Here is a 27,533-nt window from a genome sequence, read left to right on the forward strand (position 1 = left end):
AATCCCTCAGCAGCCCTCCCTGTCGCCTGAAAAACAGAAATAATTCCATCCTCCAGCCCTACAGAGCATTAATAATAAAATCTCTCCCTTTTGGAGAGCACTTGAGTTTCACTTAGTCTTATTAATACAATTAGCTAAAGTGCCTGGTCAGAAGCTGATGGGTATCCCTTTTTCTAATAGAATTATGTGGCTTGGTGGTGCTGAGCACTCTGCAGGTTGCTCCAGTCAGTTGCACAGAACAAAAAGAGCTGGTTTTAACTGCTTACAGCACAGCCAGAGAAACAGATACTGGGGATACTCAGAAAGTCTTTATTTTAAAAAAAATGGCATGAGGAAAACTACAAATGCAAAATAAGTGTATCTGTAGTTTCTCTTTAATTTCAATAGACCTTTGAATCCCAAAACCCATCACCGGTTTTGGGGTTTTTGATCATGACATTTTGATCATCAGCATTGTCACTGGGGATTTCCAACTGGCATATTTGAGATACAAATGAAAAATTCCCTTTGCCAATGGTGTTTTACTTTTTAACTTCATAGGAGGTTGTGCTTTAAAGAGAGCTTTGACTTATTACTATACCAGAAAAAATTTTAATTAAAAGCAAAACCCAAAAATATAAGGGGGGGATTATTAGAAGACACTTTTAAAATTAAAAATTACTTTCTCTGTGACTGTTTCTGTGGGCCTCTTTCATGTCCGTGTTCTCTGGATGTTTCAGCAGAGTCTGAGGCTGGCAAGGAGGATGGGAGAGCAGTTCATGGCTCTGCCTCACTTGCACAGAGCTGTGCTGGAACCACCTGTGAGTGAGGCTGGCCAGGTCCATCTCTGGCTAATCAAAGGGAAAAATACCACACATCTGAGATGAATCAGCAGGGAAGAGCAAATTTTGACAGTTATGCCAAAGTAATTTGGATTAGACAAAGCTTTGATGACTACAAAGCTGGACTTGATATCCCAGTGGGAGCAGGTTTTCTTGTTATATGTTCATTTAATATTTTTTTTTACTCTGGGCAGAAATAAGGAAAGAATGACTTTTTGACAGACTCATATACTTGATTCTGACCTCCCAAGGAATGCAGAGAACAACCAGGCAAAATCCTGAAGAAGAAGCAGCACCAAACTCGGAATTTTATTCCTTGATTACTGTTTTACTACTTGTGTGTCTGCTTGTGTGGAAAATATTAACTTTTGAAAAGTAATTCCAGGTCCTTACCCATGTTACAATCTGTAATAAACACAACAAAATGAAGGACAAACCTTCAAATGATGGGAGAAATCTTCAAGGGATTTGTTTCATATTTATGCATACATTTTTTGTGTTGAATGTGTGGGGGTTCTGCCTCAGGTAGATGAAAGTGCAGTAATAATCTGTGAGGAAGGTCAATGCAGAGGAGGAAAAGCACATTTTTAATTTACACACCTATGTGCTCGTGGCAGGTGTTAAAACTGCCATCAGAAGGGAAAACACAGACGATATGGGAAGATGTCTGGCATGATCAGTTTTAAGTCATGCACTTGAAAACGATACAATGTGAAGTGAGGAGTTTTAATGCTGAGAATTTTTGTCTTCAGCAAGAATGCTCCAAGCCTGCTGCTGAGCTGACATTTGCGGTCAGTTATTTCCCAGAGGTACTGGCAGATTTATAATTAGGCCCTCAGTCAGCAAAGCCTTTCTGCTCCTGCTCACCCCACCCAGATCTGCAGGGCTGCGGGTTTCTGGTGGGGGTGTGATGTTGGACTCGCACTGACCAGAAATAAGTGGAGCGGAGGAAGGGCTGGGATTAGTGTGAGCCTGTTTGCTTAGCACTGAGGGGTTTTGAACCATGCTTCCACTTCAGCAGGCTCTTCAGGGTCATCAAGTGTTCATGACATGAGTGGGAAGATGCATAGTTGTAAGAAGTCTTTGGTCACCCTGGGATAAAGCAGGACCTTGTTGCCTGGGGACACAACAGGAACGTCCTCCCTGATTCCTGCTGTGCCAAGAGTGCTCAGGGGAGCAGCCAGAACTGCTGGCCAAGAAGTGTTCTCTCCTTTTAACATTCTCATTGTTTCAGATGTTTTCCTGAAAGCAAATGACTTGTCTGGAGTGAAGCCTTCCATCCCAGTGCCACAGAACAGAAGTGAGTTGTGAGATCCAAAGTGCAGATTTGTTGATAATCTGCACTTTGTTTGGGGAGGAGCAACACAAAGTTGCAGATTTGTGTTGCTCCTCCCCAACACATTACTACAGGGGTAAGTAGTACTAAGTACTACAGGGAAATAGTGACATAACCCTGGAGGTGACCTCACCAAGGTGACTTTTCCCTCTGCTCACCATTAAAAATGCTGTTTCCTGCCAGAGTCCCATTCTCAGTATCTTCTTCAGTGTAAATATGAAGTTTTCTCACAGATATTTCTTACTCTTCAATATGACTTCCCCCTCAGTGGGATATGCAAGACCTGGGTTTTGCAATCTGCATTTGCAAAGACTGAACTTTACTGGTCTTATATACAGGATCAGAAAGTGCCACCTTGGAAAAGCTCATGATAAGCAGAAAGAAGGAAAAAAAAAAAAAGGTAAATAGTGAATTATTTCCATAGTTTTCATATCATTGTAGGTTTTGAGAAATAATCAAACAAAATATGTGGTTTGTTTTCTTTTTCTCAAATCTCTTGTCAAGTTATGGCAAATTGTGAATTTGCAGAGATAAATTATTGGAACATATTTCTGCATCTGCACAGATAGACATACATATATGTATAAATGAGTATAAGTGTATTTGTGCACATGCAAGCAGATCAATAATGTATGTGCATGTGTTTGTATGGCTATGCATACACACATAAGTATATACATAAATACACCCAAGAAAGTAATTTTCCATAGCCTTTCTGTTGTTTAACAATACTAAAATGCTGGCATTCAACAATCTAAATCCTCAAACGTGTTGGAGAAACGTAGATTTTAATGGTGTTAAATGAAGCATTTAGCACAGAGGGCCTCTCACCTTCAGTGGCACACTCTCAAAATGAAATCCAGTGTTCAGATACAATAATAAAAAGAAGAAAACAATATTACCTGTTTAAAGAGAATATAAAAATCCAATTAAGTTCTGAATTTTAATTTGCTTGCAAGCATGGGTTTGCTGCTCTCTGAAAAGAATGAAAATGTAAATGACATTTCTGTGTGTTATCTGCATAATCCAGAGGCTAAAATATCCTGTCATGCTTATTTTGTCTAGTGATGATAAAACTAAACAGTTTTAACTGAATTTCCTGTAAATGGGCAACTAATCAAAAATGAACATCTTTATATTCTGATCTTTCATTAATTTATGTACAAATGCTGCTATGAAGAGATTAGGTTCTGCAGAAGGGATTGGATTGTGCCAGGCAGCTGCCAGCAGTGCTGGGCTGTGGCACTCGGTGGGAGAAGCTGGATGGAGCCACCACTCCCCGCTGAGCTGTGAGCTCAGCCAAGGACTGGGGCAGCTCTGGGCCCCCTGGCACAGCTGGCACCACACAGAACATTGTGCCCAAGTGTCACCAGCCTCTCCTGGCCCCTCTCAGCCCTGTGCATCGCTCTGGCCATTTGCTGTGGTGTCCAGCAGGATGGAGAGCTGCTGACCCGGGGGTGCAGGTGTGCCCAGTGTGGCACAGTGAGTCTGCTCCAGCCATCTGAGCTGACAGGGGTGCAGTCAACTCTGCTTCATGAATATTGCAACTGAATATTCATGTCTTTCCTTCTTCCTTTAAATTTGCTTTATTTGGAATGAACAACCTAGAAAAAAAAAATCTGTGCCTGAACTATAAGTATCCAAATCAGTCATTAATTTGAGTCTACAAAAGGCTGTCACCCTCTAGCCTGGCCTAGCAAAGAGAATGCCCTAACAGGGGAAAAAATAACAAAATACACTTTAATGCCTCCATGCCTCTGCAGGCTGGGGTCATCCAGCCATGCCACAGCCTATATCCCTGCTCTTGCTCTCCAGGGAGCATTGCCTCCCCCAGAATAAATCAGCACAACTTCAGATGCTGGGATTGCAGACAAGTGAGATGGTTTGTGTTCTTTATATTGGGAAAGATATTTGACAGGTTTCTGATTGAATAGCACAGAAAAAATCTGTGCAAGTGGTACCTGCATAGAACTGGGTGCTACATCCAGGCTGGTGTTGAGTCAGGTTACCTTCAGAGGTATTGTGTGATTTATAAAGACAATTTAAAACTGGAAAACGGTAGAATGTCCAAACCCACATTGTTTGAATAGGCTTTTGTGCCTAATGGTGGGATTAAAGGTTCAAACAAAGGAGTCTGTTGGGTGTTGATCAAGACTGAAGATTCTTGGTGATATTCTGAATGTCTCAATTTTAAAATACCAAGCTCTGTAATGATGGGTGCCCAGTCTGAAGGGTGTCCAGCCCTCCAGTGCTGGGAAATCTGCTCCTTCTGAAACAGTCAGAGAAGCTGTTTATAGGATCTCCAGGTTTCGATATCAGATGCAGAATAAATTTTTAATTTGTCCTTGTGAGCTAAAATTGTACATAAAACAGGACTGTAAAACTACCAGATCCAGCAGGTAATAGGAAGCAGCTTTGTCTGTTCTTTCTTTTTTTTACAAGCTGTATGTACCAGTCCTGGCCTTTAATCTCACTACAGATTCTGACCCATTTGAACTGTTCATTATATTGCAGCTCTATAGCAGAGATGGGAACAGCAGCACCTGAACTCAGGTCCTTCTGTGCTTTGCAAAGTTGTGCACCCATTCTGCATTTCTCCAAGTTCAGAAAGGTGGTAACTTTTATGGCTCTTCATGTCCTGTAAAGTAATTAAAGTACAGCCAGGTAACTTTTAGATGGAAGTAAAACCTAATCTTGCCTTTTTTTTTTTTTTTTCTGTATAGAGATTTTTTAAAATTATTATTTATACTGCCTCTACTCCTAGAACATGTCTGTTGTTCCAAGTTTTTTGTGAAAATGAAAATAATTATAAGTGTATGCAGAGATAGAAAACACCTTTTACATGACAAAAGTAATACTGCATGGTTTTAACCTTATTTCATTTAAAGCCTCAAAATCATCTTGGGGCCTCATTCAGTTTCTTACAGGTGATTTGTTATGCAAGAAACATCACCTTCAGCATCTCATATGAAACCACCAGGTGCTGTTCAGCCCTCCCATGTTAACCTCCTTCATGCCTCCTCAAAGGCAGCATGTGAAAATTATCCACGCGTATTTGCAAACATACTATAAACGTGTTTTCATACTCATAAAAATAAAATTACAAAAATCTGAAAAGCTGTGATGATGCAGACAGAATTTCCCCCAGCACTTGGGTGTTTTTGTTCCTGCACACGCTCCCCAGGAGTGGTGCATGGCAGCAAACCCCAGCAGGTGCAGGCAGCAAAGCTGCTTTGCAAGCACGTCACTTGCTGCTTGTGCTCCTGGAATGTAAGAACTTGAGCGTGCCCTTATTTTAAAAGCCAACCACTAAATTCAATCAGCAAAAGATTAAGCAGTACCAATGCAATCTGATGCAGCTAAAAGAAGATGAAAATTTCACCTCAGATGAGTTACTTGTGTTTGAATACTGAATCCCCAGGAAGGGGTGATGGCTGTTGCTTGTAATTCTGTGGAGATGGAGAACAGCACAGTGGTAGAACAGGACTGGTTACTGAGCTGCATTCTATTCAGACCGACTCAGTTTGCCAAAAAGTCACTCAGAGGCACTTGTCCATGTTCCCTGCTACTTTAAAGACCTGACGCAAGCAGTGCACGGAAGCAGCAGGTCTGGAAGGGTTTCAGGAGAGCTGATCTCTGTGTGCTGCCTCACAGGCTGCTCTCACCACACACTGCGAGTCCCTTTCCACTGTTTGTGACACTGTTTGTGACACAGTTGGTACAAATGGCATCTCACCCTGCTCCCTGCTTGCTCACAGTCCCAGTGGTCCTTTCCAAGAAGGAAATTCCTGTCCACTGGAGCTGTGCTCAGGCTGCAGGGCCCCTGGAGCTGCTCTGAGTGCAATTAGCAGCCAGGGTTGGGACAGAAACACGAAGGACTCTGTGCTGAGTGGACTCAATAGACCATAATGGCTCTGCTGGGCTGGGCTGATACTCCTCCAGGAGTTTTGGGGCATGCCACAGCTGCACAGCACAGCTTTTGGCATGACCTGAGGTCCTGCAGGAAGGACAGGCCTTCCGTGTGTCTGTTGGAACAAAACCCAGGAGACCACTCCAGCAGACAGCTCTGGAAACTGGGGCTCCACTGGAAACTCTGTGGGCAAGAGGTTTTAAAAGCCACAGGAGAGCTCTGTGGTCAAAAGCAGCTCATGGCACTATGCTGGCTCTGGTCATTTGCTGGTTCTGGCTGCTCCATTCCTTGGTGCCACCTGGATCCACATCTCTGCCCACAGGGACAGAGATTTTTGTTGCCTCTATATGGAGCTGCAGAGGCAAGGACCTGGGGGTGAGACAGACCAGGCCTGAGCAAGCTGTCTGGGATGTCTCTGTGATAATCACTGGTTTAGGTTGTCCTCAGACCCTCAACCCCTACAGCCAAGATGTGAATTCACTGCTGATGGAGAAGATGTCACTGCCCTGCATTTTGATGTCATGCTGGGCAGTAATGCAGGGCACTTGACAAATTGTGAGTATTGTCAGCCAGTAAAGCCTGATTTCAGTCGTGGATTTTAATGATATTATGCAATAAACGTTAAAGCAAATAGATACGAAAATCTATGTTTGATCTTACAGAACCTCTCAAGTGCCTGAGAGTTTCAGGCCCAGTGGCTGAAGGTAAGCTAAATTAAGCACTGTTGAAATGCAGAGTAGGCAGGGAACATCTTCCCTTTTGCAGTCCTGGCAGTGCAACTGCCTGTACAAGGGGAAATCCTTTTCAGTTTCAGAGAAATCATTGGCTTTGAAATCTCCATCATCCATGGAGATTTAACCCTCCTTTAATCTATCCATTCTTTTAGCACTGGAATTTCAGTCTCATAGTACACCTTCCCAGTCCAATTCAGGTGTTAAATTCTCAATATCAGTTTCTGAGGTTTTTTTTCTGGTATTTTTTGACTGCTTTTCTTAGTTTCTATATATGAAGTTGGAGCTAGATTTGTGTATACTGCAATGCATTCATTCATATAGAGCACAGATGACCTAATCACAGTCATGTCTCTAATCACAGTGCTGCTTTTGATAAGAAAGCATAGAGATAACTGTAATATTCATCCAGCTGAAGAAATCTGAAATCTTTGGTGCTCTTCAGATTTGCAGCATTTCAGGACTAAGTGCTGTGAGCATCTATTTATGTGAAGACAAAGCATAATTACAGAAAAAACCTTTTCCACATAAATATATACTTTTTATGCCACTCCAATCTATTTTAACTATATCATTTTACCATATAAGCAAAACTTGTGGAATTTATTTTAAGAACCTTGTAACTACCTGATCCTAATATACCTAAAAATGTGTTTGCAACTTTCAGCTTAACACTGTGTGACTTCAATCGTAGCATTAAGCTCACCTGTCTCAGAGCTCAGCATCTCTCTAGGTGAGTGCAAGCTGACACGGTTTTATCTTTTGTGAAGAACCTTTATTTTTCCTTACCAGCTAGAGAGTGAGAGGCAGGCTGCCCACAGAATGGATGTGTCAGCTGTTATCACCAAACTTGCACGGATGTAATCATAGCTGCTTCTGTGTGCCAGAAGAAATTGGGATGTTTACAGCTTTTCAGTGCAGCAGGAAGGAAACAATCACAAGTGAAATACAAACATACAGTCACATGTGAAAATACATGAGAAAAGCACAGAAGTGTGCACAGGCATGTGTGCTCACACTCAGATAAAGAGGATGCCAAAGGAAACAAACAGAAAATGTGTTTGCAGGTAGAAAATGTGACCAAAGAGGAAGAATGGAAGCAGAGGTCGAGGTGAGTGCAGAGCAGAAGTGATGGCAGCACCCTTTCTGTTCCAGGGCTGAGCACAAGGATGTGAAGGTGAGTCAGCTCCAAAACTTCTGGGTCTGGGCTGGGGGAAACTGCTGACACTCTGTGTGCTGTGCATTCTTATTGTCAAAACACAGAAAGCCAGGAGGAAGGTGTTGTGTTGATGGAGAAACACTCCACAGTATTTACAAAATCTAAGAGGAACCAGCTACTCAGAAACACTGATATGTTCAGTCAAATTGGTGCTGCAAGCAGGATGAAAGGGTCTAAATAGAGACAGAAATTTTCTAGGGGGTATTACCAGGTGTGGTAATGGCCTCTAGGGTTTCTGTCTCCCTGCTACTATCCTTTCTGCCAGTTCACTTATCCCTTCTCTCTTTTTGTTCCTGAAATTGTGTGACCTCCTGTGCATCCTCACGTGGTCTGACCAAGTCCCATCCCCTCATGTGCACAGTAAGCTCCTGCACTTCTTCTAACAATGAGGGTAGTCTGGATTGTTCAGTTTTATTCCTGCTAGCATTTTTTTTTGTCTCTATGCTTCTTGGGAAGTCAATGCTCAAAGGAACAACCTGTCTATCTCTGGTTTACATGCAGTTCCAGCTGAACAGCACTAGGCTTCCAGCAGAAGGACTGAAAGAACAAAGAAAAAGATTCATTTAATTTACCTTGAGGGATAGTTCATTTTTCAAATAGAGACAATTTGAAAAACACAAGGCACTATGCCAATACCTTAGTCACTCTCAAAAACAAAATTAAGTCTTTCTTGGTAAGAAAATAAATGTCAGTGCTGTGTATATTTGCATCCAGCAGCAATTCTGAAACTAATTTAATAGTAATTGATAAGCTGCTATATTGCTTTATTATGGGTGTTGAAGCTTTAAACATTCCTGTCCAGGCCAGACTTGGCCTGACACCAAAGTGGTCATTTGCCATGTACCCTGCAGGCTGTACCCAGCAGGCTGAACAGTAATCAGAGCTGCCATAGAGCTTAAACATTGATGTTTGCTGGTGGCTGAATACAGTTCAGAATATTATGGGCCAAAAATCCTAACTTGCACAGTTAGTCTGCTTAATGAAACCAAAAACTGACCTGGACAATATTAAACCATCCATCAGATTAGAAAGAAGAAGTTGCCCTTCAAGCAAGATGCCATTAAGTAGCTGATAAATGGTTGTTTCTATGAGCGGGATTTCAGGATGCAAAATTTAAACCAATATATTCTTTTTTGAGTGATGCTGATAAGTATCTTTATTATCTATGAAAGTGACTGTGAGAGTAGCCTTCTGAGAAAGGTGCATAGTGGTTTATTTATCTGTTAGAAGGCTGTGTCTAGGTAGGCTTCATTCAGGCATGGGATAACTTATTTTTAAGTGCAGAACCCCTGTCAGCTGAGGTGTGGTGGGTTATTTCCATTGTCTGTTCTCCCAGCACACACCCACTGACCACTGCTGGTGTGCACAGTGAGCTCTGTGTGCTCAGTGCCTGATTGTGCACTTCAGTCTGTGCCTGCAGTGCTGCTCTGCCCACTCAGGGCTCCTGAGAGGCAGTTCAGCTCTTTATTCCCGCTCCTTCTGCTGGGAATTCCTACCAGGGGCTAGTTTCTACCAGAGGCTCTCGTTATTCTTTCTAGCTGGACGTCCCAGACTTCACTCCAGCGAAGCCTCCTGCTGATGAACTCATCCTTTGATGCCAACGAGGTGGCTTCAGAGTGACACTCCCACTGCAATTACAGGGACAGCCTTGGCACCTTTAGGGTTGGGATGGAAACAGCCCTGAGCCCCTCTCTGCAGTCTTTGCTTGAGGAAGCCCACAGTGAAGGACAGTGAGGATTTGTCCTTGCAGGACACGCCTGCTCTGGGCTCTGCCAGGTGCCACTCAAAGCGCTCCCACTCGGCTCCTGCTCTGAACCAACCCCAGGAGGAGGCTGCTTCTCCCCGTGGACTCCAGGTGAGGCTTTAGGAACCTTCCTGGTCATCTCTGACTGCAGCAACAGGGACTTGGTAGCTAAAAAATGACATCCATGAAGTCCTGCCTGCAACCTGGACCTGCATAAGGGTGGCCCGTGGGGTTTTGTCTCGTTTGCAAAGCGCTCTTCACCAGTTCCTGCAGTTTCTCTTCAGCATGCAGATCCTCTTCAGCTTTCTGCAGCAAGCAGGTGTTTCTCCATATTTCCAGTCCGTGAACTTCAAGAAATCCTAAAATAATTTGTCATTTTATAAATAAGTTATACAAGCTGTCACCACAAATCTGTCACCACGCAGACAGATGCAAACATGCGCAGTATGCGCTGATACTGAGATCAGAATAAAGGCCATCCAAAAGCAATTACACTTCCAGGTATTAGGCAAGCACAATTATTTAAATTGCTAGTCAAAAACAGTTGATAAAATAGATAATTAAAAAAGATTGACCTAAAGCTGATTTTAAATTATTCTGTAACATGCACATAACTTATATAATTGCTCTCTCATGACCCAGCCTCCATTAAAAAGAAATTTCACCTAGGAAAAAAAATTACATATGCAGTGCACGGTGATTAAAATAAATACTTATTCTCCTTAATGCTGGAAATTATGTGAGGAACTGCATTGAAAAGTAGGAACAAATTAGCCCTGCATTGAAGACTGTAGTGTGGTCTGTCATTTTAATAAATCACACTCGGGTGTTACTGAAATAGAACATATGACAATGCATTAGCCCACAGAAATAGTAGATGACCTAACATATGTAGATATATAAAAATTAAGCTGGAAAAAGACAGAATAAGATCATGGAATCATTTAGTTTGGAAAAAGGCCCTTAAGATTATGGAGTCCAACAACTAAGCCAGCGCTGCCAGGTAGATGCTGAGATAATGGGGGACTTTGTTTTTCTTATTCGGAGTAAAGGGTCTCCTAAATGACAATGAGGGTCCTACCCTGCCATGAGCACAGAGCTCAGGGGACAGCAGCTGCTGTGGAGGGATTGCATTTACACTGCACTAGGCAGAAAAGAGACAAAGAGGAGCAAGAACTGTGGCACAGGCAGGTTAAAGGCCAGATTTCCAAATATATTTAGTACATCTTGATGAGGAAGATGGAAACCTTGGAGGAGTCTCGATGCCTTTTGTGACCAGCTGGGGTCACACAAAGATGAAAAGCAAGTGCGTAGGCTTGAGACCAAATTTGTGTCCCTAGTGCTGGGAGGATGGTGGATGTGTGGCCACCTGACTGAGCTGGACACAGCTGGGATCAGCAGAAACTGCTGGGGAAGAAAAGCAGCTCTTTGTCTCACTTTGGAATTAGCACTCCTCCTTGCCTCATGTGCCACGGGAATGGCTCACAAACATGGTTTGTTTGTGCAATGCTCTCATAAAAGAAGAAAATCTTACACTGCGTCTGTTGTAAGATGATGATTCTGAGTTAGCTTTTAATGTCTGGATGCCCAGCTGGAGCTAAGAAACTGTTGAGACACTGAAACCACAGCACTTTATACCCCGTTCTGTCACTTTTGATCTTCATTTTGGTTGGTGTTTTTGGCACCTATAGCCAAACATAAGCATTGACAACAATATCATCCAATGAAAAATAAGTGAATTTTGACCTATGTCTAAGATTTGCAGAAACTGTTTGAAGACATGACCAGCAGCAAAGGACATTTCTTGAGGAAAATCCTGTAAGACTCCCATTGTAATAGCATGTAGCTCTGCCAGTCTCATTGCAGAAACATGAGAGTTTTCAATTTAAAATGCTCTCCTGCACATGAAGTACTTCTCCAGACCTGTCACTTCTCAGGAGGCCCTTTCTCAGGCAGTCTGCATTTTAAATTGAGCAGTTATGACAGTTTTCACTGGAAAAGGGGACAAATTAGTGAAAGCCGAATATATAGGAACTCAGTTACAGTAACAACTAAACAACAGTAACCTGCTTCTGGGAAATAACTGCCTTGGGGTTTTGCAGTGACCATCCATAGGAAGAAAAGAAAGTCATGGAGGACTAAACAAGCTCACCAGCTTTGTGCCTTAAGTAATGAGCTACAAAATGGCACAAGCTGAGATCATTAATCCTGAATTTATTGACAAGTTTGAAAGCCCTGGGTAGACATTTGTTAGAAATTCAGCTGACAGTGCAGCCTGCTCCTTTGTCTATGGTATTTTGAAGCCCTCTGCAATTTTAGATATGTTTGTTTTCCTGTGATGTCTCTGAGACAGGATGATGTGAATCCCATTTTTGGGATGGAGTATTGAATCTCACAGGCAGGTATGCTGAAAAATGACTTGAAGCCAAATTTTCACCAGCTCACCTCCATGCCCCTTCTTCTCCCTTTGCAGACAACCACACTTGCAGAGTGGACACAGCTAATTTCATGTTGCAGGCTTTTTACATGAATTCAAGGCTCAGTCTGCGGCTTACTGTGCACCATTAGAATGGAATGGTTAGGAAGGAGCTTTTTTACTAATCTGCTTTTAGAGTCCAATTTTCACATCTGAGTCTTATGATAGAAGATCAAAGTCCCTCATTAGGGGCTGAATCCGATATTTAATACACTTAATGCCACTTTATATACTCACAAGATAGGTTTTCGTATAAAACAACATCCAAGCTCCTTGTGACACTTAATGAAGGGACAGAAGGAGTATTTTTAAGCCCTCATTTTCCATGCTGTTACATGGTGGTGGAGCAGGACTGACTTCAGTAGTTAGATGTCATACAAGCAGCCTGTCAAAAGCAGGATCAGTCTCCTCTGCTTTCCATGAGGGCATACAGAAGTATCCTTATTAATGCATCTGTTCTTCAAAAACTGTGCTGTGATATCCTGCACTAACATCCTTGGAACATCCTGGACGTGGGGAATGTCAAAACTCAGGATTTGAGTGCACACTGTTGCTCTGTAAATTGTATTGGAACTGATTAACCTATCAATCTCTATTATTCAGCTACTGGAAACAAGACACATATTCTGGGGATTTACCTGGAGTGAGATCAAAAGGAAACTGCTTTCTCCCCTTTCTGCATAAAGGTTCAAAATTTGTTTTGACTAGTGATGTTGAAAATAAATAAATATATGGAGTGACCTGAATAACTCGAGTGATTCCCTGGTGATTAAGGCGGGAAGCGTTTGAAACATGAAAAGTTGCACCCATGTTCAAATGAGAGAGATCCTGGTTAATTATTTAGAGCAGCCGAAAGCTCATCAAAAATTTAACCAAGATATATTTCTCTATGATTGTGCAGGCACCACAATGTGCAGAAATGGAGGCTTTAATTCTGTTAAATGAAACCCTTGAGTTTTCACCTCCCAGCTTTCCATTTCTGGCTCGGGGCGGGAGGGGTGGGGAGGAAATGCATCCTTTTCTCCCATCTCCCCTCTTTGCCAAGCTCCTATAGAAAATTGCCTTTGGCAGCAGTGATGCACATTACTAAGGTGGATTGAAATAGTGCACCCTGGCAAATAAATAGCCTAAAGCATTGGAAGTGCTGCTGGAGGGGGTGGCCTTGGCCCACAGCAGAATGTAGCTGCAGTTTTCCAAGGCTGTGACCATCCCTCCTTGGGAGACAATGTCAAACACGAGCCAGGCTGCAGCAGAGCCCCTTCCTCTCCCATCGGTGGTGTGGCTACTAGTTGTGAACTTGGCAGAGCCTGAGGAAGGGAGGGAAAGCATGGACTGCCTTCCCAGTGTCCTGTAGAGTGATTGATATCCATATTCCCTTCCCCTGTAGCACTGGCAGGAATATAAATGTTCTTGGTGAAGATGAGGAGGGGATTTTACAAGCTCAGAATAAGCCCTAGGGGTGATAGTTCCCTGTTTTTCCACCCATCCTTGTGGGATAGGTGCTGCACTGAATGGCATCTCCTTTTCTCTCTTTCTCTCTTTTGGACTGTATTTTGTTTGTTTGTTTGTTTGTTTGTCCCATTGACTCAGTTCCCACACATGAGAAGTCAAAGCTTTGCAGCTCACAGTCTGTTTAAAGTTCCCTCCTGCTGGAGCTTCCCTGTCCAGAGGTGGGTGCAGCTGCAGGAGCAGCTCTGCAGAGAGGTCTCTGCCACCCCAGTGAGCAGCAGGTACCCACAGACCTCAAACCTGTGCTCCCTGGAATAGCCACTGCTGCAAACTGGATGCTGGTTTTAAGCAATTTAGTTCAGATCTCACCAATTTTGTGCACACTGCTCAGAGCTAGGTCTGGGCCATTGCCCTTTTCTTTGAAGTCCATTGCATTTGTGATTTTCTTTGATCACTGCTGTGGAAATGATGGAAATGTTTTTCTCACAGGTTTCTATGCACACAGACATAAGAGGGCTGCAGTGAAGGTGAAATATCTGACCTTATCTTGACTTGGTTAAGATTAAAGTAACATTAAATAGGCCAAAATTATGTACTAAGTACCTTGAGAGACTGATGAGGAGGGAGCAACAGTATTCTACTTCTCTCAATATACTCAATACTTAAAGAGCTTTGCCACTAAGCTTAGTGAGCATCAGGGATTTAAAAATGCCAGACAGTACCTTAGGATTTCTAAGGCTTCTTGTTACACTGAGCTTCCAATGATGGCACTTTATACCTAAGGGAACAACAGGAAAGAAAGAGAGAAAGAGAGAGGGAGAGAGAGAAGAAAAAGAAGGAAAGAGAGAAAGAAAGAGAGAAAGAAAGAGAGAAAGAGAGAAGAAAAAGAAGAGAAAGAGAGAGGGAAAGAAAGAAAGAAAAAGAAAGAAAGAAAGAAAGAAAGAAAGAAAGAAAGAAAGAAAGAAAGAAAGAAAGAAAGAAAGAAAGAAAGAAAGAAAGAAAGAAAGAAAGAAAGAAAGAAAGAAAGAAAGAAAGAAAGAAAGAAAGAAAGAAAGAAAGAAAGAAAGAAAGAAAGAAAGAAAGAGAGAAAGAAAGAAAATCTACTCTTTCTTCTTTTCACATGATCTCTCAGCAGAATGGGGTTTCCTGGAGAACTCCTGGTCTTGCTCTATTGTCTCAGATTTCTGGAGCTTTCAAGAAATGCTCTGTGCACTGAGCCACTGGAGAGAAATAAACAACTCTGCCCCAGCTGCCTGATTCAGCTGATTTCTTAGTCCATGCAGCTTTGTTATAAAAACCTAGTCAGAAGAAAAATCTCTGAGTCCTTGTGTATAGTTCCTGTAAAAGCCATTTAAAGTGATCAACCAGGGGAACAGTGATGGGAATAACGTGGAAACTGCTGGAGAAGAAAATAATGGCATTTCTTACTTACCATTGTATCAGTCTGTGGTGAACCAGCTTACAAACCCCACTGGGGATCATCTTCTCTGGAAAAGATGAGAAAGGGACAAAAAAGGATGGTGAGCAAGAAAAAATGGTGTGTTTAGAAGGAAGAAATGGTCCATACAAGAATGAACATCAGGCTCTCTGAACTTTCAAACCAGGAAAGACATTGAGAATATTAAGATGGAATAATTCTTCATCCTTTCTCACAGTACATGAAATACTTTTTACACTGAAAAGATTTTTGGTGAATAGCTAAAATAAACCCCAAAAATGAAGTGGAATATTTTGATACTTTGCAAGTGGTAACTAGGGAAGGAATCTGTACAAGAGTAGAATTTTCATTTGAAGTATTACTGTATATTTTGATTTCTTTGTCTCAGTTCATGACATAATGGAGCATAACTGATATAACTTGGCTTGATGTGTCTCCTCGTTACACATACTGGAACAATATCTGCAGAAACATTTGAAATTACACATTTTTACAGACATCTATTTTAAGGATCACTAGCTTCAAACAAGCAGAGCACTTAGGCATACTTTAAAGGCTTATTTCCTGCAATCATGCATGGGTCATGGATTAATCCTCATCAGAAAACACACTTTGGGATCCTGATTACAGGAGCGGGCAGTGAAGGAAGGACATAGGAAAGCAAAATTAGCAGAGTTTTCAAAAGGAGCTCAGAGTTCCACCCAACCAGTAAATCTTTGATGCTAATTTGGAAGAGAGCTGATTTTTCAGAATTCGGAAGGAGGGAACCCAAGAGGCAAAACAAAGTTGATAAGTTGATGATTCAAAGTATCTGTTAGGAGAATGAAAGTCAGTGCTCAGCACGGTGTGACCACATGTGACACAAAGAACAGGCTTTGGAGGAATCACCTGGCCTGGCAGGGAGCTGAGGGGACTGAGGGGAGAAGCTGCTAGATCCAGTATTTCTTACTAAATTACTGAATTCCTCTAGAGCTTTTTAATATGGTTGTTAACCAAAAGGCAGGTCTATGAATTGTTTTTGAGTAAAAAATGATCAGGTGGCTTTGCTTGACCTCGGACTTCTGTCAGATGGGATGGGGTGTGAAAGGATCCTGGTGTCTTACCTGAGAGGTGGGAAACCAACAGCTTTCTGCAGCAGATAGGAATTGGTTCTGTGCCACTTTAAATAAGTTAAGCAAATAATTACCTCTGAATAAATTACTCAGGGAGAAAAATGCTAAATATAACAATACCTACTTACGGGTTTTTTTTTCACTTTTTAACAGAAGGCTCATTACAGTACACAGCTGTATTCAAGAACTCCCCAGTCACACACATTTTCTGCATATACTCTGTGCAGTCACTACTTAATAGAATACTCATTTAGTGGATACTTTAAAATCTTACAACCATTACTTCAAGGTCTGTGAATAGATAGCAGAAATTTGTTTATTCCTTTCAAATACACCTAGCTGAAGTGCCAATCATCCAAATTTCTTAAGTAATTTAATTTGGGATGATTATTTGACAGTTAAACAGGAGGCTTTTGTATTTTAAAGTATGAGGAAGGGAATTTCCTTTGCATTCATAAATCATTCAGATGCCAATATATCTGGATTTTCAGATTTTTAAGATTCTCTGTTATTACAAATTATTATTATTATTCAGAATTCTTCTAAAATGTCCTGAGAGGTGCTGGTGCTTATTATTGGAAGGACTTCCCCATCTCCTTATACCTTTCTGCTTAAAGATTTTTTCAGTGGATGTGGTTTGCAGAAACCTCCAGGCTGGTCTTATTCGTGCTGGCAGAGTGACCTTGAACTGATCAGGCAAAAAATGGAGGGACCACACCTTTGTGCTCTAGTTATTGTCCATTATCTCCCCAGAGACAACCCCAGAAACTGAGATGTAGTTTTCCTCCCCCTTCACACTTTTACCTGCTCCCTGGTGGTGCCCAGGGGTTCCACCTGCACAGAGAACTTGGCTCTGGGACACTTCTATGAAGCCTGAAGCACAGGCAGCATTTTTAAGGCCTATTTAATAATTCCAGTAGCTCAAAATTTGATTTGAGCTTCAGTTGTTCACCTGCCAGGCAGGATTCTGCTTGCAGGGGGGTTCTGGCCTCTTGCACGCTGTGTATTCCAGTTATTGAAGGTGCTGCAGCCAAACCATGTCATGAGCAGCAGCAGAGGCAGCGTGAGAAGGAGAGGATTTTCCCAGTGTTGTAAAAATAAGGGAAGATTTTAGGAGGTATTTCAGCTATTCTGCAGGAGTATGATGAATAATCAACCAGTTCCAATGGTCATAAAGTGGGGACAGAAAGGTCCTGGCTGTGATGTGGTGACAGCCACTGGTTTTGTGTGCATTTCTGCACGTGCTGAGCCCTGAGCTGCTCTGGCTTCCCCTGATTGATTCCTGGTGCAAGATTTTGTGTCCCACGATGCCACAACTATGGCAGAAATATTTCTGCTGCAAATCCTGTAGGAAATGCTTGAGATAATTTGTCTCAGAGCATCACTGGGATCTGCCTGCCTTAAGCAGCATGCAAGGCTGTGCCTGGATGCTGTTAAGGTGCTGTGTTCTCTGAACTCCAAGAGTGCTGCTTGACTCTTGTCTCACTGAACAGCTGGTAATTGTCAAGGGTGTCTACAAGTCTTTTGTAAGAGGAGAAAAAACAAAAAAAGGCCAGAGTATACATTTTATAATCATGTTTTTTAAATTCAAGAGTAAAATATTTTGATTTTTGAGACTGAGTTTCATCTGACTCCTGTGAAAAGCCTATTTCTCCCTACCTGTTACACTCAGGAGCACTTCTGCAGATGAAAACCAACCTTCCATCCTGCAGCCTCCCACAGACATATGCATGCACATTATGTCCAATGTTTAATTGCTTTTCAAAACTGTCTTATCTTGGCACAAACTTGTCTTTGGTTTATCTCTGCTCAGGATAAATGCATACCTAATCTTATTACTGGATGCACTCAGAGCAGACAATCTCATTAATAGCCACCCTTGAGGGATTTTTATCCATGGATCAATTTCATAATTGGAACACAGCTACATAATATATAAATATATCCCTTCAGTGGCACAGCCGTTCTCAGGCTGTTCAGTCTTGCACATATCATGAGAAAAAATAAAAAAATAATCCAGGAAGAAAGAATGTATTTTTAAAATGGAGATTCTTCTTGGAAGCTTTTTAGGTTTTCAGATCACACCACAGGCTTACAAGCTTGATTTGTCAGGTTCATGATTGTTAGTGGATATGTGAGTTCTATCATTTTTAGCCTGAATAGTCACTAAGAATAGTTTTCCTTATTCTTAGTGGCATTGCATTGCATTCTGTATGCTGTTTGTTGTAGCATATAGAATTCTATAATGGGAAAAAAACCTATCGTGTTAGCTACATATCGTTTTCTAAAGCAGCAGGAGCTGTGCAGCTTTTAAGAATTAAATTATGTTCATTTATTCAGTGACTGCAAAATACCCTGCTAAGAGTGTAATAGCTTAAAGGCTTCCTAATCAACTTTACTTCATCATTAAATAATTATGCTTTGTGTATCTGAACTACACTTTTGTCACATCTCATATACAGGCTGGTTAGTGAATATGAGTCATTACCAGGGCTGAGTGAACCATTCATAATTAAACCTGAACCAAGCAAAACTGCCTGGTTTTGAGTTGTGTGAAGCTTTCAGCATGTCTGGGCTAATTTTCCAACAAACTTTGATTCAATTATATCCAAGTACCTGCAAGATAAAACATATATTTACTGCACAGACCCTAACTTCCAGAATTGCTGTTTGGAGTTTGGTTGATTTTGCCCTCACCCCTGTTCTTCTGTCAGGATCATTACACCTCTGATACAAAGGGATTAATTTTCTTTCTCCCTCCCCCTCTGTAGGCACACAGTGAGAATGGGCATCACTGAGGCTCTTGGAATAAAACCACAAGAAATTAGTGAGCAAGTGTCACAAAGTTTTACCTATTTGTAGCTGCAAGTCATGCAGCTGTACACAAGGTTTCCATGATGACACCACTGGGTGTTATGAGCCAGCTGGTCAGAGAGAAATTACTGCTGTAATTCAAAAAGTGAATAGTGATAGCAGTGATAAATGATAATTCAAAAAAAGAGCAAGGAGTGTATGCTCATGTGTTTGATTATTAACAGATCCCAGATCGCTCAGAAGATCAAACACCCTCATCAGCTGCCCACAGCCATCTTTTGATGTTGTCAGCAGCAAATCCTCCTGTCTGTGCTGCTGTGGTGGGAAACAGGCTGCAGTGAAAGCAGAGACATTCCTGGATGTGTTTCCTTGCTGTGGGGCTTTGCTGCTGCTGGGGTGAGGACAGGCTGTGCTGTGCTCACTCAGGAGGCAGGGCTCTGAATCCAGATCTCAGGAGATAAAACAGCCCCACGCCAGCAATAAGACAGCCAGTTTAAATTGTGATGACACCTCACCATCAGACTGACATCCCTAGGGACAGGATGGAATACCTGCTGCCTGCTGTCTGCAAATCAAATCAAAACAAGAGCCACATTTCAAACAAAATTGCTACCTAAAGCACACGGGAAAAAAATGGAAGTGCTGGGAGGACAATTGATTGATAGGGCGATATCTTTGGAGTGCACCATTCAATTGCATAATTTATATTTCATTAAGCATGAAATTATGTTTATAATTGTATTAGACAACTCTGTGAGAGATGCTAGCTCACAAGCGCAGACTGAATTAAAACAATTATTAATTATTACTCTGTTTTTTCATTTTTAATGAAATTATGCTCCTGAATTCATAGCATTGGTGAAGGTGTCTCACTTTAATTCATAAAAGGATCACTTTGACTGGCTATTGTGTAACTGAGAGGATAGGAGTGGGTGTTATTTAATGCAAACACTATTTCATCCAGGGCTGAACTGTGTGTAATCTGTATGGAGTATGGAGATTCCCTGCTCCAAAATGGACAAATGGTTAATAGTAGGGAGATGGTGCAGCAGCCTCAATAACTGGGTGGCCACACAGTGTGCAGGGGAACCCATGATGAGGAGACCAAAAACATAGGGAGAGTTTATAAAAAATAGTAATATAAAAACCCCTAAACTCTGAAAAAAATTATGGTAAGCAGAAAACAATCTGCAGCCTCGGGAGGTGTGAGACAACAGCAGGAAACACCACAGAGACCACTGCTGCACCTTCCAGCTTTGCTGTGCCTTCAGCCAGCACCATCAGACCTGGGGATGATGTGTCACGGTGACAAAAGTGACATGAATGGCCAGCTGGCAGCCAGCCCTTCTTGCTGGGATTATCCACAAACCCCCCTGTGATGGAGAGGGAGTGACTTTTCCACTTCATCCAGTGATATTAATGCATATGCAAAAATCCCTTGGACTTCAAACTCTCCTGGTGTAAGAGCTGCAGGATGTTTCCTGAGGTGTTTCAGATCTGGATGACTTACATTAAAAAATACTCAAATTTTTACACCACTGTCACGGCACACAAAAAGTTCTTCAGTTCACCTTCATGTATTTTTCTGTAGCTTTCCAGCTCTCACACTTATTCTGCTAATGATTAAGCATCTCAAGCACTTTAAAACAAAGCTTTTCACCTTTAGATATTTTTTCCCTCTGTACGAGAAGAACAGATTCCTTGCTGGCATTTATCTTCCAACATGCTCCCTGGCACCCCAACCAAAAATATTTTGAAACACGTTCCTTTTCATCTGAGAGCTTTGCTGTGTGCGCCACACAACCCACTTTTTCTTTATTTAAAGGCAGACTTTTTTTTGTTTTGTTTTGTTTTTTGCTTCTCGTTTTCTACTTTCTTCTCCTCTGTGTGCAGCTGACCACATGGTTTCATTCACATGGTTTCATTTCGATTGTGAAATTAGACAAACACTTTGACTTTGCCGCTGGCTTTCGTGGTTGCCGTACCTCTGAAGACTCCATTCACCTCTAATTACATGTCCATCGAAATCCTGCAGAGAAGGAACAGTGTAAATCATTAGCCCTCCTAAATGAACGTGCAGCTGAGTAGCTAACAAATGGATTAGTACTTGACAGGGGAAGCGTTGCATGCTGAAGGAGAGGGTCAGGGGGTGACTGCCTATTACACAGAAATAATTGGGGAAGAGCTGGCTGCAGGCTGTGCTTGCTGCAGAGAAGCATTTCCTCTCAGCTCTTACCCCTCTGCCTAATCTGCCTTTGTACAAATCAAGCAGAGGAGCTGTTAGTGGGCAGGGGAGCATGGAAACGGGTGCTGGAAATGCAAGGTGGTTTGGAGTCCAAGAACCTTCCTGTTGGACAGAGGGCTTCCACCCCTAAATAAAACGTGTCCTTTTTAGATTTGTAAAATACTGCTTTGCTTAATCCTTCATTGCCTTAATAAGGCATGTGGCTTTATACAGTTTGTTTTGAGCTTGGGAAAACAAACTCAAAGGAAGCTGTAACAAACCCTTTTTTAAAAATATCTTTAACAAAAAGAATATTGTTTTTCACAGTGAAAAAATATCTTCTTGACCTACCTAACCTTTTCTTATTTAAAAGCACTTTATGATCCAGGACAATATTCACACTACAATGAGCTCTCCAAAGATTAAGCCGTCCCCAGACAACTAATATTTTACCTTTTTAAGCATACAGTTCTTACTCATGGAGTTTAACATATATGTTAAGGAGGAACACCTATGGAGGATTCCAAAATGCAGTAACAATTCTTAGATGCAATGGGTGGCTGAGTTAGGAGATCGTGGTCATCGCTGTCACTGCGGTGCTGTTGACAAATTCTGCTTGCTGGAAACATGCCACTACATTAGCATAATGGGGCATGGAATATCCTGTTTAGCAGTAAGAGGGATCTTACAGTGAGGAAAGATTCTGGGTAAGACTTCCTGCTGGAATAAATGCTCATCACTCGTCATCACAGCTGTTGTGATTCAAATGCGCTGAGATTCGCTCCCTTCTCTCCAAGCAGCCAAGGACAAAATCGCAGCTCAAATGGTTGGGGAGCATTCAGCACTTGTTTGGAGTGGAGCAGAAAGGGGCTTTATGTTCGATTTCTGACTTTTTCTTTCGTGCTCTACCTTGAACTGCTTGCTGAGATCACACAGAGGATTTCCAGGTGAGCAGGTGCTGGGTCTGGTCTCTGTTTGGTTGTTTTAACCTCACCAACAATACATGGTAGAAAACCCTTTGGCCAATTTTGGAATAAAAGATGCTATTTTATAGCAAGTTAGCTCAGTCAAAGTAATTTAAATGGACTATATATAACTATGATGTCTTTAGCCCAATTTAAAGACAGTGAATTTTAGTGCAGGCATTTTAAATTATCTAATCAGCCCCAAGAAGAAAATACCTTAAAGATACATAACTAAGTCTGGGAAAAGACACAAGAGCAGTAGGGTGATACTGTGCAATGTGAAAATGTTGTTTATACCCAAACATCACACGCACAGTTGAGCATGAATTCACATTAAATCCACTTGAGCTTCAAACATATATTTTTAGATATGGGTAGAAAGAACTATTTTTCACTCATGAAGTCCCAATATCACAAAGGTTTTAATCCGGTGAAATATATGACTTCTGAAAACCTGAACATGACTAATATTTCCAAAGCCTTGTTGAATAAAAACATCTGAGCACAGGGGTGACACCTGGTTGCTGGTATTGTGAAAGCCTTTTGTGCCTTTATTTCTTTGTGTATCTTTAGTGGTTTGTCAGTTTTGCCATGACAAGCCCTGTAGAGGTTTGGAATGAGTGAAGCTGAAGACACAAATCCACGTTTTTGCCTCCTGACATTTTAATGCTCCACTGTGGTGCACCAGTAGGTGCACAAATAGGAGCCCTTTCACCTATTCATGCTTCTCCTGAGCAAAGGCTGGGGAAAGACTACAGAAAATGTCATTATGGGAATAAAAGGAAATTTTGGCATGAGCCAATGGGCATCCCACACTCTGTCTTCCATTCACCACAGAACACTTCTCCCTCTTGTCTGATAAAGTGACATCTGGTTAGTATATTTGCCTGATTTTTCAGTTCTCTGCATCACTGGGAGGAAAGTAATCTCTCTAATTGGTACAGAGAATTTTTTCCAGCATGGTTAGAACAGCAGACTCTGTATTGAGTTTCCTTCATGGCTGTTCTTGCAATCAACTTCAGAAGTCATGGAAAAGGAACCTAATTTTGTGTTTATTTGTTCACAGAGTTAACAGATTTGCAGCCTTAGAAAAAGGTCTAGTTATGGCAGAAATAAAATGCCCTAATTAATTTTCTGCATCACTGAAATAGAGCTTCAGTCAAATGGGGAAGGCACACATTGTGGATATCAGAGAGCTGTCCTAGGACCAAGCCTCCAGCACTATTTGGGAGCAAAAGGTAAAATGAGACAGTAGATGAGATGAAAATGCTAATTAGAAGAGGGGTTGGATGAGATAGGCAAATCTCCTTGTAACCTCAAATAAATCAGAAGTTTTCCTGCCGTATTCTTATCCCATCCCAAGTTTGTTGTGCATTTTTCTCCTGAAAACAGCCCTCAGTCTATTTGGATCTTTCAGGCAGTAACAATCTGGTTGAAAAGACTATTCCGTTTCCTTATTTAACCCTAAAGGTTATTTCCTAGAGAGAAATAAGAGGGTGGTTGCTGTCTTTACAGTGGCACAGGTTTTCTTTAATATAAATAGGCCTGGTCTATTTGGTCTGGAGGGATTTTCAAAGGCCAGGTAGTAATCATCCCCTCAAGGGTGCTCAAAGTTGTCTTGGTCTTTCAGAGCTGGACTACAAATCCATCACTTGGCTGGAAAACCTCTTGGTCAGGAACAAGTTCTCAAAAGGAAGACCTGGAGACAGAGTAATAAGGCAAACCTGCTGGAGGTAAAATGAGCAGAATTGGGTATTTTGGGCTGTTTTCCATTTTACTATGAGCAGCTGTGTTGAAACATGGATACTACAGGTAAAAGTGGTATTTCTCAACAGATTGTATTTGCAGTATTATACTTCTTCCTACTTTGAATACTTAAAGTTCCTCAGGAAGCTTTTATCCCAGTATGTCAGAACATTTGAGCAACACTCCTTAGACAGGATGACATTAGTTATTGACTAAGAGAGGTTTCGATGCCCTCTTCCCAGTACTGGTCATCCAGTTGGTAAGAAAGGACCAGGAAGGACTAAATTTACCCTGGTTCCAGGAGAGCAACAGGCACTACAAAGAATTTTGCAAGAAGTTTGTTTTCATAAGGATTAAACTGAAAGTGGTGAATTTGTACAGCTTTGAAATAAAAAGACATGGTAATAGTCTTCTAATTCTCAAAAAGTCTGCAAAGAAGGTACTTCTGAAATACTCTCCTGGTCACCAGAAGAGCAGAAAGGGTTCCTGCCTCTCCAAAAACTTAAATCAGAGATTTGAAAAAGCTTCCTAATGAAGGATATTTAAAATAAACCTGGCTGCTAAGGGAAGCTGTAAAATCTAAGTTAGAAAAGACCAATTAGACTAACATCTGTCTGGAATGGGCACAGCAGGATTCTGCATCCATGCAGTGAAAATGGACTTAAGGCCACTATCATGCTGGGGTGCTGGTTTTTATCCTCCAGAACCCCACTCAGGTCCTGTGATTCCATTTTTGCTGCACACATTTCTCTCTCTAGACTGGATGTAAGTCCTCTAAGCTCAGCTCTGAGGGTCTTCAGCCTGTCTCACTTCTGTAGCTCCAGCCTGTCTGGGAAAAAAAAATCATAAAGCTGAAGCATGTGAGATCAAAGTCTTCTCATGAAGTCATGAGGATTAAAATTAATTTCATTTCTGTGGGTAGAGCAGCTTTCCCTAGGGAAAAAGTGCCTTTTTGGCTCAGTTGAGTTGGTACCTCAGCTGACCTCATTCAGGGAAAAACTCTACCCCATAACCATCTTTTGGAGGAGCTGGAGATTAAGTGTGAGGATCCTTGAGGAGAGGGGATATTTCCCTACAATCCTCAGTGAAGTGGGCAAAGATTCTCCTGGTTTCCCACACACACTGTGACTATATTATCTCTGAATGGTTCCTTTCCTGGCACACTGTATGAGAAGTGTGGACATGGCATTCACAGCTCTGGATTCCCCTCTGGAAATTGGGATCCTTTATGCCACAGCCAGTGTTGCTTCCTAAGGTTCTAAATTTTTGAATTTAATCTTAGCTATGAGATGCAAGAATGATTCCAGCACTGTAAGTCAACAGTATCCCCCAAATAAGTTGATAAAGCAGCTGTGTTGGCTCTAGAGCAGCTTAACTTTAGGCTTCTGAGTATGATGAATTATTGTTTAAGGAGATGTATTCATAATGCTGCTCCTTCCAAGCAGGTGGTTGATATTTTGAGATCCCTGCTGTATCAGCACTATGTATATTTGGCACAGAAACTGCATGAATATTATAAATTCTATATTTAATTGAGTCTCATAAAGAAATCCTGTAAATCATAGTCATCCCATCAAACAAACCAGGAAACTGATGTGGTGAGGTATTCAATAACACAGCTTCTTTTTGTCCCTAAGGGATAGACAAAACTTTGTTGTTTCCCTTAGAAGAAAAAGAATTATGATAGTCAGGTATCTTTGATGTAGTTCTGTTTATCTGAAAATAACATAAAATCCTAATTCTTAGCACCGAAATCAAGTAATATGAGAAAATACTTGAACATGCAACACCAAGGCTCCGTGAAACAGCACACAGCCAAAAAGGCTCTCTGTTTTATTGTGGCTTTAAACAAGACCACAATGCCAATATTGAGTCAGGTTGTGGCCTAAGCTCTCTTACTTCTTTATATTTTCCTTGAAATATTTCTTTGTGTTTCTCTGTCTCACATATGGTGGCAGAAAATATCACAGCATTGTTTGGTATAGAGTAGATGGTGCAACTCCTTTGTTTACATTTGTGATGTTAGGTGATATATATGCTGGGGGGTGAGAGTTAATATTTTGTCAACTTACTGGGACTGCTAAAATCCAGAAATCCTACCGTGTTCTGCTTTTCTTGAATGGGAAAGAGTCTAATAGTTAATTCCATAGGATAAACTCTGGAGCTTTGATAAAGGATCTAAATCGCAATAAATTAAAGAGGGGCAGTTAAAACAAGCGTGGGTCTTACCTAATAACAAGGGAAAAATACAAATAGCAATGCAATCAAAAGGAGATTTATACCCAGTTTCCTCAGGTGGGTTTGAATCTACAAAGCTAAAATTGCTTTCATAGTGTTGTTTTAAGTTCCCTGCACCACTGGCTCACAATGAAGCACTATTTGCACCTACTTTATCTATAGTACATCTATTACATCAAATCAACAGGAGGTGAGAAAGGTTCCTACTAACTGAGTGCAGTTCATTATTTAGCTGTATCTGGCAACATGAACAAAGGCAGCGGGGGTTGATTTTGGCACCTGAGCTGCTCTGGCATCTTTTGCCTGCAGCGCCCTGGTCGTGGGAGAGAGCAGTTTGCTCCCAAGAGCAGCAGACAGGCTGGTGAGCCCTCAGAACTCTCTCTGGAACATGCACACGGCCACGTTTTCCTGACAGGCTGCTTCAAGGGCTCTCCAGAGCTTTTTGATCAGGTCCTCCAAACCCTCTTCACAGTGCTTCTCTTCGCTGCTCTCACTGTGGCATTCATCACGGGCTATTTTATCTGAGTGAGAGTCCACGCAGTGCAGCTACAAATAGACTGCTAGACAGGTCCCTGGCTCGCTTATCAGAGTGAAATGATAAAAAAAGAGCTCTCCTTGAAAGGCCAAGGTGATCCTGGGGCATCACACCCCGGGCAATAGGGGCCGTGTGCCCTCGCGTGTCGCAGGGCAGAGACAGGCCTGGCTGAGAGTGTGTGTGGATCTGTGCTGAAAAGCCTTTGTGACAGGAGTGGATTGTCCAGGGACGGCAGGAAGGGTACTTGAGATAAGGACATGGCAACTGTGTGGCACAGCCCAGCAGCCACGCTGAGGAAAAGCCACTGGAGCTCCCAGCTCCTGTCTGAGTGTGAGGGGACATCAGAGCGGAGGGCGATGCTCCCCGTGCCGCCGAGGCCGGTCCTTGTCACTGCCCCACTTCTCATCCTCTGACGCCTCAGGGTTTAGCTTTTATGCTTTTCAGATTCCGTGCTGCTTTAGTGTGCAGCTCTGAGCTTCATATTAGGCGATGGTGAACTCTCTCACAGAGTAGGCAGACAAAACAATTCCTTCTCCAGCTGGGGACCCAAGAAAAAACGATCCAAGTCTCAGGCCCAGGAGCATAAACAACGTGGGCTGAAGAGAGAAAAACAAGAAGGATGGGACTTCATAAGCTAAAGCTGTAACTGGACAATTCACTCCAATATGCAAGTGGAGCAGAACTTATAAAAGTGAGAGACCCTGTGATCATTTTGGGTTCACCTTGGGTGTAGGTCTGGCTGGGCTCTTGTGCTGCCCAAGGTGTATCCATGGAG

The 27,533-nt window shown here is 41.9% G+C and overlaps 1 long non-coding RNA gene across 2 annotated transcripts in view; it reads right to left on the minus strand.

Annotated features, from left to right (window-relative positions):
- Nucleotides 1-4,892: 4,892 nt before the first annotated feature.
- LOC140685082 (uncharacterized) overlaps nucleotides 4,893-27,533 on the minus strand; it is an 88,568-nt gene continuing 65,927 nt past the window's right edge. For both annotated transcript variants that reach the window (XR_012058277.1, XR_012058278.1), the window contains exons 2-4: nucleotides 21,036-21,079; nucleotides 15,119-15,173; nucleotides 4,893-10,120 (exon numbers count right to left, since the gene is read on the minus strand). This is a non-coding gene — a long non-coding RNA (uncharacterized lncRNA). The remainder of the gene's footprint in view (nucleotides 10,121-15,118; nucleotides 15,174-21,035; nucleotides 21,080-27,533) is intronic.

The sequence above is a fragment of the Taeniopygia guttata genome, chromosome 14 (assembly GCF_048771995.1).
Source record: "Taeniopygia guttata chromosome 14, bTaeGut7.mat, whole genome shotgun sequence".
NCBI lineage: Eukaryota > Metazoa > Chordata > Aves > Passeriformes > Estrildidae > Taeniopygia > Taeniopygia guttata.